We start from the raw sequence: 14364 nt of genomic DNA, 5'->3' as shown, positions 1-14364 counted from the left end.
GGTGGGCATCGGCTCGGGTAACGTCATTGAGCCCCCGGTAATCCACGCAGAACCGGAGCTCGGGGGCGACACCGGGGGCTGCTGCCTTCGGAACCAGGACCACGGGGCTGGCCCAGGGACTGTCAGAGGGCTCGATCACCCCCAGGGTCAACAACTTCGAGACTTCAGCTTGAATGCAGGACCGGACCCGGTCAGGAACCCGGTAGGCTCGGTGTCTCACCGGCGGGCTGTCCCCGGTGTCCACATCGTGAACACACCAGTTGGTGATCCGGGGGGTCAGGGAGAAGAGGTCGGAAAATTGTCTGAGGAGCTGGCGGCAGTCCGCTTGTTGCTGGGCAGTGAGGGCTGGGGAGAGGTTCACTCCCTCCACGGAGCCATCCTGCTCCTTGACACACAGGAGGTCCGGGAGGGGATCCGACTCATCTTCGGCCCCGTCATCGGTGGCCAGCAGGAGGCTCAGTTCTGTCCGCACGAAGTGAGGCTTGAGGCGGTTCACGTGCAGGACCCGGAGGGGATCCCGAGGCGACTGGACGTCCACCAAGTAGGTGACTTGGCTCTTCCTCTCAACCACTTTGTAGGGCCCAGTCCATCGGTCCTGGAGAGCGCCAGGCTTCACGGGGGCCATGACCCACACCTGCTGGCCCGGCTGGAACTCGACCAGAGTAGCATTCTGGTCGTACCAGCGCTTCATTTCTTCTTGACTCGCCTCCAGGTTGGCCTCGGCCAGTTCTCGGAACCTCCTGGTCTGGTTCCGGAGGGCCAGGACATATTGGAACACATCTCGGGGGGTGGTCTGGGGTGCTGCCTCCCACCCTTCCTTAACCAAACTGAGGGGACCTCGGACGGGGTGCCCATAGAGTAATTCAAACGGGCTGAACCCTAAGGACTTCTGGGGGACCTCCCGGTAAGCGAACAAGAGGCAGGGGAGCAGGACGTCCCACTTACGCCGGAGGGGCTCTTCCAGGCCAGCGATCATCCCTTTCAAAGTCCTATTAAACCTCTCTACTAGGCCGTTCCCTTGGGGATGGTACGGGGTGGTGAACTTATAGGACACCCCACATTGTTGCCACAGGGACGTCATATACCTTGATATAAAATTAGTGCCGCGATCGCTCACGACCTCGCGGGGGAAACCCACCCTGGAAAAGATCCCCATCAGGGCCCGGCCCACCACGGGGCCCGTAATGGTGCGCAGGGGAATAGCCTCTGGATAGCGGGTGGCGTGGTCTACTATGACCAAGATGAAACGGTGACCTTGGGAGGTGGGGGGGTCCAGTGGCCCCACGATGTCGATTCCGACTCGTTCGAAGGGGGTACTGACGACCGGGAAGGGTTGGAGGGGAGCCTTGCGCTTCCCCCCACTCTTCCCACTGGCTTGGCACGTGGGGCAGGACTTGCAGTGTGCCTCTACCGCTGCTTTCATCTTAGGCCAAAAAAAATGGGTCACGAGACGGCTGTAGGTCTTGTCCTGACCCAGGTGACCGGCGAGGGGGACATCGTGGGCTAAGCCCAGGAGGAAATCCCGGAAGCGGAGGGGTACCACCAGTACCCGTCCGGATCCCAGCTCCACTGATTTCTGCTCACTATACAGGATGTTATTCTCCCAATAGATTCGGTGCGTTCCGGTCTGGTCACCTGCGGCTTGGCCCTCGGCCTGGCGCCGCAGCCCGACCAGGGAAGGACAGGTGGCTTGCTCCTGGCAAAATTCTTCCCGGGTGGGCCCGCCCTCGTGGCGCCAATGGGCCAACTCGGGTAGATCCCCCAACTCGGGGACTGGGGCGGGGTCGGATGGTGCGGGTTCGTCGCTGGCGACGGACCCTTCCGATGGGGGAACGGGAGGACCCTCGGCGGGGACAGTACGGGCTTCTTCGACCGGGGTGCCCTCGACTTCTCTCCGGGGAGTGAGTCGGGCTGTCATAGATCGGGTGGTGGCACACACCCACTCGGGGAGTCCCATCATTCCTAGGTGGGCCTTGCGCTCTACGTGCTTCCAGGGAGAACTCTCCAGGTCGTTCCCTAAGAGGCAGTCGACCGGCTGGGAGGTTCTTAGGGCCACCTTGAGTTTACCTATCACCCCTCCCCACTCAAATGGCACCAGGGCTACCTGACACATACTTTCCCTATTGTCTGCAGATATTACGGGGCAAAAGACATTGGGGAGGATCTGCTCCTCGGGAACTAGGTGCCTGAGGACACCGGTGATACTGGCCCTGGTGTCCCGCAGGGCCTCTACCTGGTGGCCATTGATCTTGACGAGCTGCCCATATTTCTGTGTGTTGGACGGTAGGAGGCTACCAGGGATCATTTCCCTATCTCCCAGGGATACTAGGGCCATAGCGGCGGGTTCCCACTCCTCGGCTTCCTCAACCTCCTCCCCCAGGGCTACGTTGGCTATCTGTCTCGCAGGGGTGACTTGGGTGGCCATGGGGCACTCTGGGTCATTGGCGTAGTGCCCGGGTTTCTGGCAACGAAAACATGTGACGGTCACCCGGTGTCCTCGTCTCCCAGGGGGCCCTGTTACTGGTGGGGGGGGCGCCGGGAAAGGTGGAGGTGGTGTCTTCGGGGGGCTAGGCTGGGACTCTCTCGGCCCTCCCTGGTTCCCTCCCCCTCTCTGGCGGGGTGGTCCCTGACTGGTTCGGGGGTACTCTCCTACCATGCCCCGGGAGACCCGGGTGTTGGTCCAGCGGTCGGCCTCCACAGCCACCTTCCGGGGATCTGTGAGCTTGCTATCCAGCAGATGTTGACGTAGCTCTACGAAGCAGTTCGCAGCCAGATGTTCCCATAACATGAGGTCAGTGAGTTCGGCAAGGGTGGTGACCTTGCTGCCCTTGACCCACCCATCGAAGGCCCGACTAAAAAAGTTTACATACTCCACCCAGGTGGTGCCCGGGATCTTCCTGCAGTCCCGGAACCGTTGGCGGTACATTTCTGGGGTGAGGCCGTATCTTGTGAGGAGAGCCTCTTTCATGTGGCTGTAGGAGGTCTGCAGGGAGAGGGGTAGGTCGAGCAGGGTGTCCCTTCCTTCGCTCAGAAACCGCCCCCACAACCCCGCCCCCCAGTCCTTCTGTGGAATCCGATGGGAGGTCATGGCGACCTCGTAGGCCCAAAACCATTGCTGAATGTCATCGTTTTTATAATATTCTTTGACCACATCCTTGGGGATGTGGACCTTCTGTTCCGCTGGGGGGGCCGTCTCTCGGTTCCCCGAGGGCCTCCCGTCCTCATTTCGGGCCTTGAGCTCGAGTTCTTTTAAGCTGCGTTCGTGCTCTAGTTGGAGCTTTCTTCCTTCGTGCTCCCGTTGGAGCTTCTTTTCTTCCAGTTCGCCTTGTACGCGCATTTGCTCTACCGCTAGCTTTTTCTCCGCTAACTTCAATTCGCCCTCGATTTTGAGTTTGGCTAACTCGAGTTCATGACTGCGGCTTCTCTCTCTGTCCGCGAGTTCTCCCGGGGATAGGCCCCCGTCTGGTACAATGCCTCGCACCTGATTGTCGCTGCTTTCACTTGGAGGGGGTTCGGCTTCGTCGGGGTGCTCCCCCGTGCCTTCCGGGCGGGATGCCCCGGTCTCCACCCAAGTTTTCAGTGCTTTCTGCAAGTCTTCCTTAGTGTTGAGGCCAGTGGTAGCGATTTTAAGTTCTTTGCAAAATTGTTTTAGCTCTTTGTGTGTGTATTCTTCCAGATGCTCCACCTGGAACACTCTGTTGGCGTTGGTTTCTGCGGAGCTCATGGCGCTTCCTTCTGCCATCTTTGTTGGTCGTGCGTCCGTTGTTCACTGTACGATCTCTAGGTGATGGGCCCGAATCCCACCGCTGCCACCAATGTTAGACGGCGACCTCAGAGGAGCCCGGAAAGGGGTGCTGACTTCCCTGAGTCCCACCCGTGTAGTATTGTAGCCGGGCACTGGCGAGAGATTCCCCAGGGGGGAGGAATCTCGCAACTAGGATCGTACTTCTGGCACCACACGACACAGAGAGACCACACTGGGTATTCTCAGAAACAAGCTTTATCAAATAGGTATCACTGCAAATATGTACAAGGTGAGCACGGGCTCAAGAGTCTCGGAAAGGTAGGGGGTAGCGGGACTGTCTCTGGTAACGGTTCAAGCAGGGACGTATCCGGCGCACAGCTCACAATCCTCGAGCTGGGGGATACGTGGTCGGAGTCGGGGTCCGGCGGGACCGTGAGAGTCTGGGGGAGCCGCGAGTCACTCAGCGGGCGCAGGTACAGGTTCGGAGGTCTTTACGATCTTCAAGGAGCCGCGAGTCACTCAGCAGGGCTCAGGTACAAGTTCGGAGGTCTTACGATCTTCAGGGAGCCGCGAGTCACTCAGCAGGGCTCAGGTACAAGTTCGGAGGTCTTACGATCTTCAGGGAGCCGCGAGTCACTCAGCAGGGCTCAGGTGGGTTCAAGTTCCAGGAGCCGCGACCACGTCAGCAGGCTCTCGTTGTTCCAGCGTCGAATCTGCCGGACAGTCTCAGAGCACCCCTTGTTATAGGTCGACCCCGCTTTGATGTCCGGAGTCTGCGCAGGCAGGGGTCTTGTCACCTGGGGGCCGCTTGTCGGGGTTTCCTGCTATTGTCTTTTTGATCCTTTCAGGGCCGGGTCGGGAGGAGTCCCAGACACCCAGCAGGCACGGAGCCAGCCCGCAGGGAGGCCGGAGGGCCGATCGAAACCCATCGTCCCAGGGGAGTTCAGAGGTGCGATAGAAACTGCTCCTCCCTCTCTCATCCCCTGGAAGCGTGATGTCCTCCAGCCGGAGTGGCGCCTCGAGGCCCGGGTCGCGCTGGAGCCGGGCGGCCATCTTGTTGCAGGGAGTGGGCACGCGGGCCCGGGGTGGCCGAAAGGAGAGAGGCCATGGACGGGGATGTCCGGGGTTGGTGCAGGTGTCCTGGTGGGAAAGGTCGGCTGGGCCGCGTGCTTGGGCTGCAGGCACCAGGTTTCGGTGGTGCGGGGGCACGGAGGGCCATTCTACGAGGCCGGGTCCAACAGTGTGCATCACTGAAGCCCCCTAGTACTACCAGTGGACAACATTTGATCTTTCTGCTCTGAGGGATTAGTGCTGTTGACACTAAGAACTTCTTGGTGCCTGAACCAGAATCCCATACTGTGAGGCAACACCTTGACATCTGGTTACAAGAGGAATTGTTTTAGCACACCTGTGGAGGAGCCACAATTAGATAATTATATGTTGATTGAGTCTTGCTTTATGGTTCAAGTGTGGGTCCCATAGCTGCAGATTTAGCTCTTCAAGTCTTCAAGTCTTCAAATAGGCAGGAAAGAAGGGGAAGGGTGGGTATAGCATTCTCCAATTTGAGTATCACTGTGTAAAGTAGGTTGTGGCATCCATGCTCTGGGGTCCCAGAATAAGCTCCTCATTAAGTGGTTGTTTACTAAATTGTGTCTGTTGTGGGGGTGGGAGGTCATGACCATCTCGCACTCCCTAACAGAGGATAAGTCTGATATCACTGCACTACAGGAGATGTATTTCCCAAGGCATGGCTTTAGCACAGACACTAACCTCATGGCTTTCAGCTCTATGGTCCATAATAAACATAGTGGTGGTTGTTTTTTTCTTTCAGATAATGCTTCAATTTACGTCCCTTAATTGCAAAAAAACATAAGGGAGGACGGTGCATTATGGCTTGCTGATGACTCAATCAATCAATCACATTATTTGTAAAGCGCACTACATACCCAGTAGGGTTTCAAGGCGCAGGGGGGGGGGGGGGGGGGGCAAGGTGCTGTTACTGGTCGAAGAGCCAGGTCTTGAGTTGTCTCCTGAAAGTCAGCAGGTCTTCGATTTGTCGCAGGTCGAGGGGGAGGGTGTTCCAGGTCTTGGCGGCGCAATGGGAGAAGGACCTGCCTCCAGGAGTGGATCTCCGGATGCATGGGACGTGGCCAGGGCGTGGTCAGCGGAGCGGAGATTCCTGTTGGGTATGTAGAAGGAGAGTTGACTGTTGAGATAGGCTGGGCCGGTTTTGTGGAGTGCCTTGTGTGCGTGGATCAGGAGCTTGAAGGAGATTCTTTTGTCGACTGGGAGCCAGTGCAGGTTCCTCAGGTGGGGGGTGATGTGGTCGCGGCGCGGGGCGTTGAGGATCAAGCATGCGGAGGCATTCTGGACTCTCTGTAGTTTGCTGATGAGCTTGGGCCGGGCTACGGCATAGAGGGCGTTTCCGTAGTCCAGTCTGCTGCTGACTAGGGCCTGGGTGACTGTTTTTCTCGTGTTAGTCGGAATCCATCTGTAGATCTTGCGGAGCATGCGGAGGGTGTAGAAACAGGTGGAGGAGACTGCGTTGACTTGTTTGGTCACGGAAAGATTTGAGTCGAGGATGATACCCAGGTTGCGTGTGTGATCGGTGGGGGCCGGGGGGACCCCAGTGATGTGGGCCACCAGGAGTCGTCCCATGCGGAGGGGTTGGATCCGAGGATGAGGATTTCTGTCTTGTCTGTGTTCAGTTTGAGGCAGCTGTCCTCCATCCAGTCGGCGACGGCCTTCATTCCCTGGTGGAGGTTGGATTTGGCGGTGAGGGCGTCCTTTGTGAGGGAGAAGATCAGCTGAGTGTTGTCGGCGTAGGAGATTATGTTGAGGTCGTGCTGTCGGGCGATGCATGCTGGAGGTGCCATGTAGACGTTGAACAGTGTCGGGCTGAGGGAGGATCCTTGAGGGACGCCACAGATGATCTTGGAGGCCTCGGATCGGAACGGGGGGAGGCGGACTCTCTGAGTTCTGCCAGAGAGGAAGGAGGTGGTCCAGTCCAGGGCTTTGTTACGGATCCCTGCGTCGTGGAGGCATGTGCGTAGTGTGCGGTGGCAGACGGTGTCGAAGGCGGCGGAGGGCGCTCAGGGTAAGGATTGTTACGGTTTTCTTGCTGTACATATTCAACACGCGATGCCAGACAAGATCCCTTTCTCTAATCATTTGTAGACACTTTGCAAGATTTATTGTAGCAATCTTGATTTCTATAGGATACTTTCACTAACTATGTGACCCCTCTGGGCAGGTCAAGTAGTACTTCACTCTGGAGCTTTTTTCAAAGGGCCTTGAGCATAAGTTTAAAGAGTTGGGCATTCAAGATGTGTGAACGCAGGCGCTTAGGGATCTGCAGCATTACACCCTTTTCTCCCATGTCCACCACACTTATTCTAGAGTTGATAGTGTCTTACTTAGTAACACTCTTGTGCCATCAGTGGATCATGTCAAGATACACTCCGCTATCTTCTTGACCCATGAGCCAGTGTCGTTCGAACTCAAAGTTGGCCCTGAAACCCCTTGCAATTACACCCAGCATCATAAAGAAACCAGACCTCAAAGCAGAAGTGTTCAGTGTAGGAGAGTAGGATCTGCTTCTAATAGTTACCCCCACTTTTTGCTGATGTTTCACTGTTTTTGACTTAGTCTGGCTGGGATCCTGCTATCCAGGACTCCAGCCTAACTGCTTTCTCCTCTAAATTGATTGCATGTACTTTAGGTACATCCCAGATTGGATTCTGGGGTACCCTTATAAGTCCCTAGTATATAGTATACTATGTACCCAGGGCATAGGTACCCCAGAGACCTCCGAGGGGCTGCAGCATGTATTATGCCACCCCTGAGAGACCATTCAAAATGACACCACAGGTCTGCTACCGCCGCCTGTGTAAGGTGGTGCATGCACCACTTACTTAGATATAGGTTCACTATATCTATCCTATAATACAGCACATATAAACCTATCAGTCACCCCTATGGCAGGCCTTATCAATCCCGAAGGCAGGGTGCTGGGTTTTATGTGAGAGGATGCACCTGCATGAGCAGTGCCCCTCTGCAGGCTTGGGAACCTGTTTTCCGGGTTTGTTTGTGATGCAGCCAACCATATATACTTAAGTGCATTATAACCTCGCGGTAAATGCTACCTTTAAAACGGCTGCAGAGGGGCAAATGTGACACATTGGGCTACCCGGTACCAGCTTTCTTGACCTGGGCATCACAAAATGGATGCTGTCAGCCACAGACACGAGTCTGCCCTCCTGCTGCTGAGCCAGGCTTGAGCAGGGGAAGGCTTGACAATAGGCTTCCTGTCACAGGGAGGTGTGACAGGAAGCCTATTGCGGGTGCACTCTGAGAGTACTTTGATGTCTGCACTGGGGGCACATTTGGTGTCCATGTGCATAGTCCAGCTCAAACCAGTTGCAGGAGCCATTTGCTCCTGCTCTGGCGTGAAACTGGACAAAGGACATTGGTGTAGCCACCCCTCTGTCCTGACTCTCCCATAGGTGGGTCCCCAGAGTTTGTCCCACCCCTTCCTTGGGTATAAAGTAGGAACCCCTGACTACAGGACTTTAGATTTTACCTGGACTAAACTCTGCTACAGAAACCAAGTACTTCGACGATCTGCAAGACGCTGGATGACTGAAGAATTTCCCTTGGAGTAAAGTAGTTACTCCCCTGCAATGCAGACACCTAAACACATCTGACTGGTTTGCATCTCCCGAGCTCCTGAGGACTCCGAAGATTTCTGCAACACAGAAGGTGGGTTCCCGTGGTCTCTGAGGTTGATCTGCGCTCTCAGCTACTCTGAGGCCCATATCCCTAGTGGGGACAGTGCAACCCAAACCCCTGTGCACCGTGTACATTTGCAGCAGCATATGCTTTCAGCGACCCCTGAGACTGTGCTTTGGGCTACTTGTAGACCTGACCCCGAGCAGTAATTGCACCGATGATTTCCAGCCTACCCTCCATGAGTGTTCATGGGCTGGTATTTTGTGATTCAGCTCGATGTCCCTTTGCGATCCCTGGTCTGTTGGCCTGTGGGTCCCTGTGAAGGTAACTTTGACTTTCCGTGGGCTTTCCTGGTTGCTCCAGACATGCCCTGACTCTCCATAGCTTGGAGAGTCCCCAGGACCTTGCTGGTCCTCACCGGAGCATCTTTCCTCTGCCCACTTGGGTTGCAGTTGCCAAGGCTTGTTAGTGTTCAATCCAGACACTGACCCTCCCAGCACTTGACATGCTTCGTGGGACAGCTCACCTCTGGACTTTGGTTGTCGTCGACGTCTCCTGGTCCCCGTGGCTGTAGAGTCAAGCTTCACCTCTTCTCACCTGAAACACCCGACATTGGTGGGCATTCGTCTATCGTGCCTCTGGGTCACTGTGAAGTGACCCAGACTCTGTCCCCTCTGCTTTCAGGTTCTTCTCATCTTCCTGGCAGCAGCACTTTCCGCATCACGCCATTGAAAACTATGAAGGTTTCCGAAATCACTTAACCCCTATGCACACGGCTCCTCTGGGATAGGTAACAGGGGTATCTCGGTACTCTCAAGGGTGCTGGCCTTAGAACCTTCGATGTTTAACTGGGTTTGCTTAAAGTACTCTCCAAAGTGTCCTTAATCTTTAAAATTCCACCCGTGTCTTACCCATAGAGTTGTACGGAACTCGCGTCTGTGTTCTCACACTGCACCCATCCTCCGTGGGTCCCCTGTGTCACTACCTTGGGTGGTTCCTTGGGGTCCCAGCGATTCTACGTGCTCTAGGCACTGTGTCTAGTCAAATCATGGTTGTTATACCACTTTCTTAGTATATGGTTTGGTCTCCCCCTGGAGCTCACTGTGTATTGTGCCATTTCCTGTCGTGTAGTGATTTAATACTGTGTGCTGTGTTCTCTAATCTCATAAGGAGGTTAGTAGAGAGTGTTTAGTAATAAATACATATATTTTATATATTCCTTGTGTGGTTCTCCTTTCATTTGGTCATTCAGGAGGTTATAAAATGGTAAACCAAGCTGCTTTACATTCCTTGCTACCACTAGGATAGCTTTCAATAAAGGTTGTCTTTAACCTAATCATCAATAAGGGTTGTTTGGAATGGTACAAGGTGCCCACTTTAATTAGTGGTCAGTAAATACCAGGCCAACTTCTCACATTGGTTGGCAGCGGTTGGGATTCAAGCTTGCTATTGTTTTACCAGATAATCTCATTGAGTGACTAACTGAAAACCACTAAAGGTATTAGGTACATATAAATCAAGACTAGAATAAGTAAGTTCTACTGAACTTGGAGTTGGGTACGTCAAGGGTCTAGCACACCCTTTAACCAACTCAAGAGAGTTTAGTAGCTCCCACTAGGTTAGGTAAGTGCCTACACCACATAACTTCAGTATGTCTTCTAGGCCTGAAGCCAGTGGCTCCTTGCCAACTAAGTATGATCATCTCTCATTCCAAGAATTGAGAACTATGTGTACATCTAGAAAACTGAAGACAGGGAGACATGCAAGCACCCAACGTCTCAAAGAGATGTTGCTTTTAGATGACCTCAGAAAGACCCTAGGGTCTGATGAGACAGGCAAGTTGGGTGGGACAGCAGAGGAGGACAGGCCAGGAAGTGAAAACTTCTATGACATGGACTCCAATGCTGACCAGGAGGATCAAGATGATTCTAACCTGGACAATCCAATGCTTCCTGAAGGTGAGGCAGAAGGCCTCAGTGGCCCTCTCTTTACCCCACCTGGAAGGGTTAACAATTTACTAAGAAGATCAAGATCTACTTCCCAGGAATCTAATCATTCTGGTATTTCTGTAGGGACCTCTGCTTCTCATAAAAGGGTGTCCTCTTGTGAGAAGAAGTGCCAACTGCTTGAGTTTGAGAGAGCTAAGCTCAGAATCAAGAGAGAGCAATTGGCCTTAGATAGGGAATCCCTGGAGCTTCAGAGAGCTTCCAAAAGGTTGGGGCTAGAGCCCCATGATGGCAGCAACAGTGTCCCTAGAGGTAGAGAACATACTCATGACCATAGGAACCTGAACAAGATTGTCCCTCCCTATACAGTGGGGATGACATCCACAAATGGATAACTGCACTAGAGAGGGCCTGTAAGGTACCGAGGGTCCCTCAAGAGCAGTGAGCAGCAATCTTGTGGCTCTCCTTTGCAGACAAAGGTAGGGACAAGCTCCTCACTGTAAGAGAAGAGGATGCTGATAATTACAAAGTCTTAAAGAGTGCTCTGATTGATGGGTTTGGCTTAACCACCGATTAAGTTCAGAGATACCCAGAAGGCACAGACTCAAGACTGGGTTGAATTTGTAGATTGTGCTACTAAGGCTCTGGAAGGCTGGTTACTTGGCAGTAAAGTGTGTGATTTTAAAGGATTGTACAATTTAATTATGAGGGAGCAGATCCGTAATATTTGTCAAAATCAGCTGTTGCATCAGTACCTGGTGGACTCTGATCTGACCTCTTCCCAAGAATTGGGCCAGAAGGCAGACAAATGGGTCAGGAATAGGGTGAGGCAGAAGGTTCAGAACCAAGGTGGTGACTCCAAGAAGCAAGATTCTAAAACCTCCGATAAGGGTGGGGAGAAGGGTAAAGACCAGAAGTCTTCTCAAGGACCCCAAAAATCTTCATCTGGTGGGGAGTCACAATCCAACAAGGGAAAAGGTAAGAAGAAGCCATGGTGTCAAATCTGTAAACAGAAGACCCATTGGACAAGTGATTGTAACAAGTCCAAGGATTCAACTCCAACCACCACTGCCCCTAAGGCAACTGTTCCCCCTAGTTCAGCTGCAAGTGGTGGTAAGGGTGTAGTAGGGTTAACACTGGGATCTGTGATGGACTCTGGCCTAGTTAGAGTTCCCACTCAGGATGTACTGATTTATGATAGAGGCATGGATATTGCCCCCTTATTTGTCAGTCCCAGTAATCCGGGCAAATACAGACAGCAGCCTTTGATAAATGGAAAAGAGGCCTTGGCATTTAGGGACACAGGTGCAAGTGTCACCAAGATGACAAAAGATCTTGTGGCCCCTGAGCAAATCATACTTGGTGAGATGTACCAAGTGACCAATGCTAGCAATGTTAGGACAGACCATTCCTTGGCAGTTGTTAATTTCACCTGGGGAGGGGTAACTGGCCTTAAGAAGGTTGTGGTAATTGCAGACCTCCCTGTTGAATGCTTGTTGGGCAATGATTTAGAGACTTCAGCTTGGGCTGAAGTGGAACTCAGGACTCATGCAGAAATGTTGGGTATCCCCGTAGATGTGTTTGCTAGGACTAGGTCAGAGGTAAAAATGTCTTCCACTGAACAGGCCCTGGATTCTGGAAAAACGGACCAAGTGCCTTTCAAGAGAAGGAGCAGTAGGGGTAAGGCAGTGTCTTCCACCCTGACTCAGAGTACAGATCAGTCTCTTGAGGGAGATGATCTTAGTCCTGCAGAAGGAACTGTCTCAGAGGAGCTTGAGCCTGATCAGGTTGAGTTCTTGGGGACAGGGGGCCCTTCCAGGGCAGATCTGAGCCAGGAGCAGTTGAGCTACCCCTCTCTTGAACTCCTCAGGCAGCAAGCTGTTGCTGAGGCTGCTGGGAGTGACAGTGGGTCCCATAGGATCTACTGGGATGATGGACTTCTATACTCAGAGAGTAGAGACCCCAAGCCTGGAGCTATCAGGAGGTTGGTTATACCTCTGAGGTTTAGGGGCTTCCTATTAACACTGGCACATGACATCCCAGGTCACCTAGGCCAAAACAAGACTTGGGGAGAGAATTGTCCCTCACTTTCATTGGCCTCACATGTCTGAAGACACCAAGGAGTTTTGTCGCTCCTGTGTCACCTGTCAAGCCAGTGGAAAGGCAGGTGGTACTACAAAGGCCCCCCTGATACCACTACCTGTGGTGGGGGTTCTCTTTGAGAGGGTTGGGATTGACATAGTTGGTTCCATGGATCCTCAAACTGCACCTGGGCACAGATTTATACTGGTGATGGTGGACCATGCCACTAGGTATCCGAGGCAATTCCCCTTAGAACTACCACAGCTCCGGTGGTGGCAAGGGCCCTCCTGGGAATATTTTCGAGGGTGGGCTTTCCTTAGGAGGTAGTATCAGACAGAGGTGCAAACTTCATGTCTAGTTACTTGACTGCTATGTGGAAGGATTGTGGAGTAAATGACAAATGTACCGCCCCTTATCACCCACAATGCAATGGGTTAGTTGAAAGGTTCAACAAAACCCTCAAGGGCATGATTATAGGTCTCCCAGAAAAGCTTAGGCACAGATGGGACATACTTTTGCCCTGCCTTCTCTTTGCCTACAGAGAGATTACTCAGAAGGGGGTTGGTTATGGCCCTTTTGAACTTCTGTTTGGACATCCAGTTAGGGGTCCATTGTGTCTAGTGAAGGAGGGATGGGAGTTACCTCTCAAACCCCCTAAATAGGATATTGTGGACTATGTACTTGGTCTCCGCTACCGGATAGCTGAGTACATGAAGAAGGCATCCAAAAACCTTGAGGCTAGTCAGTAAATGCGAAAGGCCTGGCTTGACCAAAAGGCTGTGTTGACTGTTTATCAGCCAGGGCAGGAAGTATGGGTGTTGGAGCCTGTGGCCCCAGTAGCCCTCCAAGACACGTGGAGTGGCCCTCATACAATCATTGAGCAAAAGGGAGAGGTTACCTACCTGGAGGACCTTGGAACTCCCAGGAGCCCCCATAGGGTGCTCCATGTGAACAGGCTCAAACCATATGTTGACAGGGCTGACATGGGCTTGCTCATGGCTACTGATGAAGGACAGGAGGAAGAGAGTGATCCACTCCCTGACCTGCTCTCACAGACCCTGATGATGGTTCAGTTGATGGTGTAGCCTTGGCAGGCAGCCTCACTGTCCAGCAGCAAACTGATTGCAGAAATAAGTTTAGACATATGTTTTCACTGACCCCAAGTCAGACTACCTGGTGCACTCATGAAGTGGACACAGGGGACAGTCTGCCTGTTTAAATTAAGATTTACAGGAAACCTGACCATGTCAGGGACTGCATCAGGACTGAAGTCCAGAAGATGTTGGATTTGGGAGTTATTGAACCCTCAGATAGCCCGTGGACTAGTCCAGTAGTCTTGGTACCCAAACCTCACACCCAGAATGGTAAGAGAGATGAGGTGTTGTGTTGACTACAGGGGTCTCAATGCAGTCACTAGGACTGATGCCCATCCAATACCAAGGGCAGATGAGCTTATAGATACTTTGGCCTCAGCCACGTTTCTGAGCACATTTGACCTGACAGCTGGTTACTCGTAAATCAGACTAGCTGAGGATGCAAAGCCAAAAACAGCATGTTTTACCCCTAATGGGCACTACCAATTTGTGGTGATGCCCTTTGGTTTGAAAAATGCACCTGCAACTTTTCAAAGGTTGGTGAATAAAGTCCTTACAGGCCTGGAAGCCTATAGTGCAGCCTATCTTGATGATATTGCTGTCTTTAGCTCCACCTGGGAGGCTCACCTGGTCCACCTGAGAAATGTTTTGGAGGCCCTGTAGAAAGCAGGCTTCACTATCAAGGCCACCAAGTGCCAGATAGGACAGAGTCAGGTTGTGTACCTTGATCACCTGGTGGGTGGAGGTCGGGTTCAACCATTGCAGA

General features: G+C 53.0%; 1 protein-coding gene across 2 annotated transcripts in view; it reads right to left on the bottom strand.

Moving 5' to 3' along the window:
• LOC146798034 (sprouty-related, EVH1 domain-containing protein 2-like) overlaps positions 1-14364 on the bottom strand; it is a 220196-nt gene that overhangs the window by 104431 nt on the left and 101401 nt on the right. The window lies entirely within an intron of this gene.

The sequence above is a fragment of the Triturus cristatus genome, chromosome 9 (genome assembly GCF_964204655.1).
Source record: "Triturus cristatus chromosome 9, aTriCri1.1, whole genome shotgun sequence".
NCBI classification, from domain to species: Eukaryota; Metazoa; Chordata; class Amphibia; order Caudata; family Salamandridae; genus Triturus; species Triturus cristatus.
The sequence above is the reverse complement of the archived record's forward strand: the minus strand, read 5'-3'. Positions and strand labels throughout refer to the sequence as shown.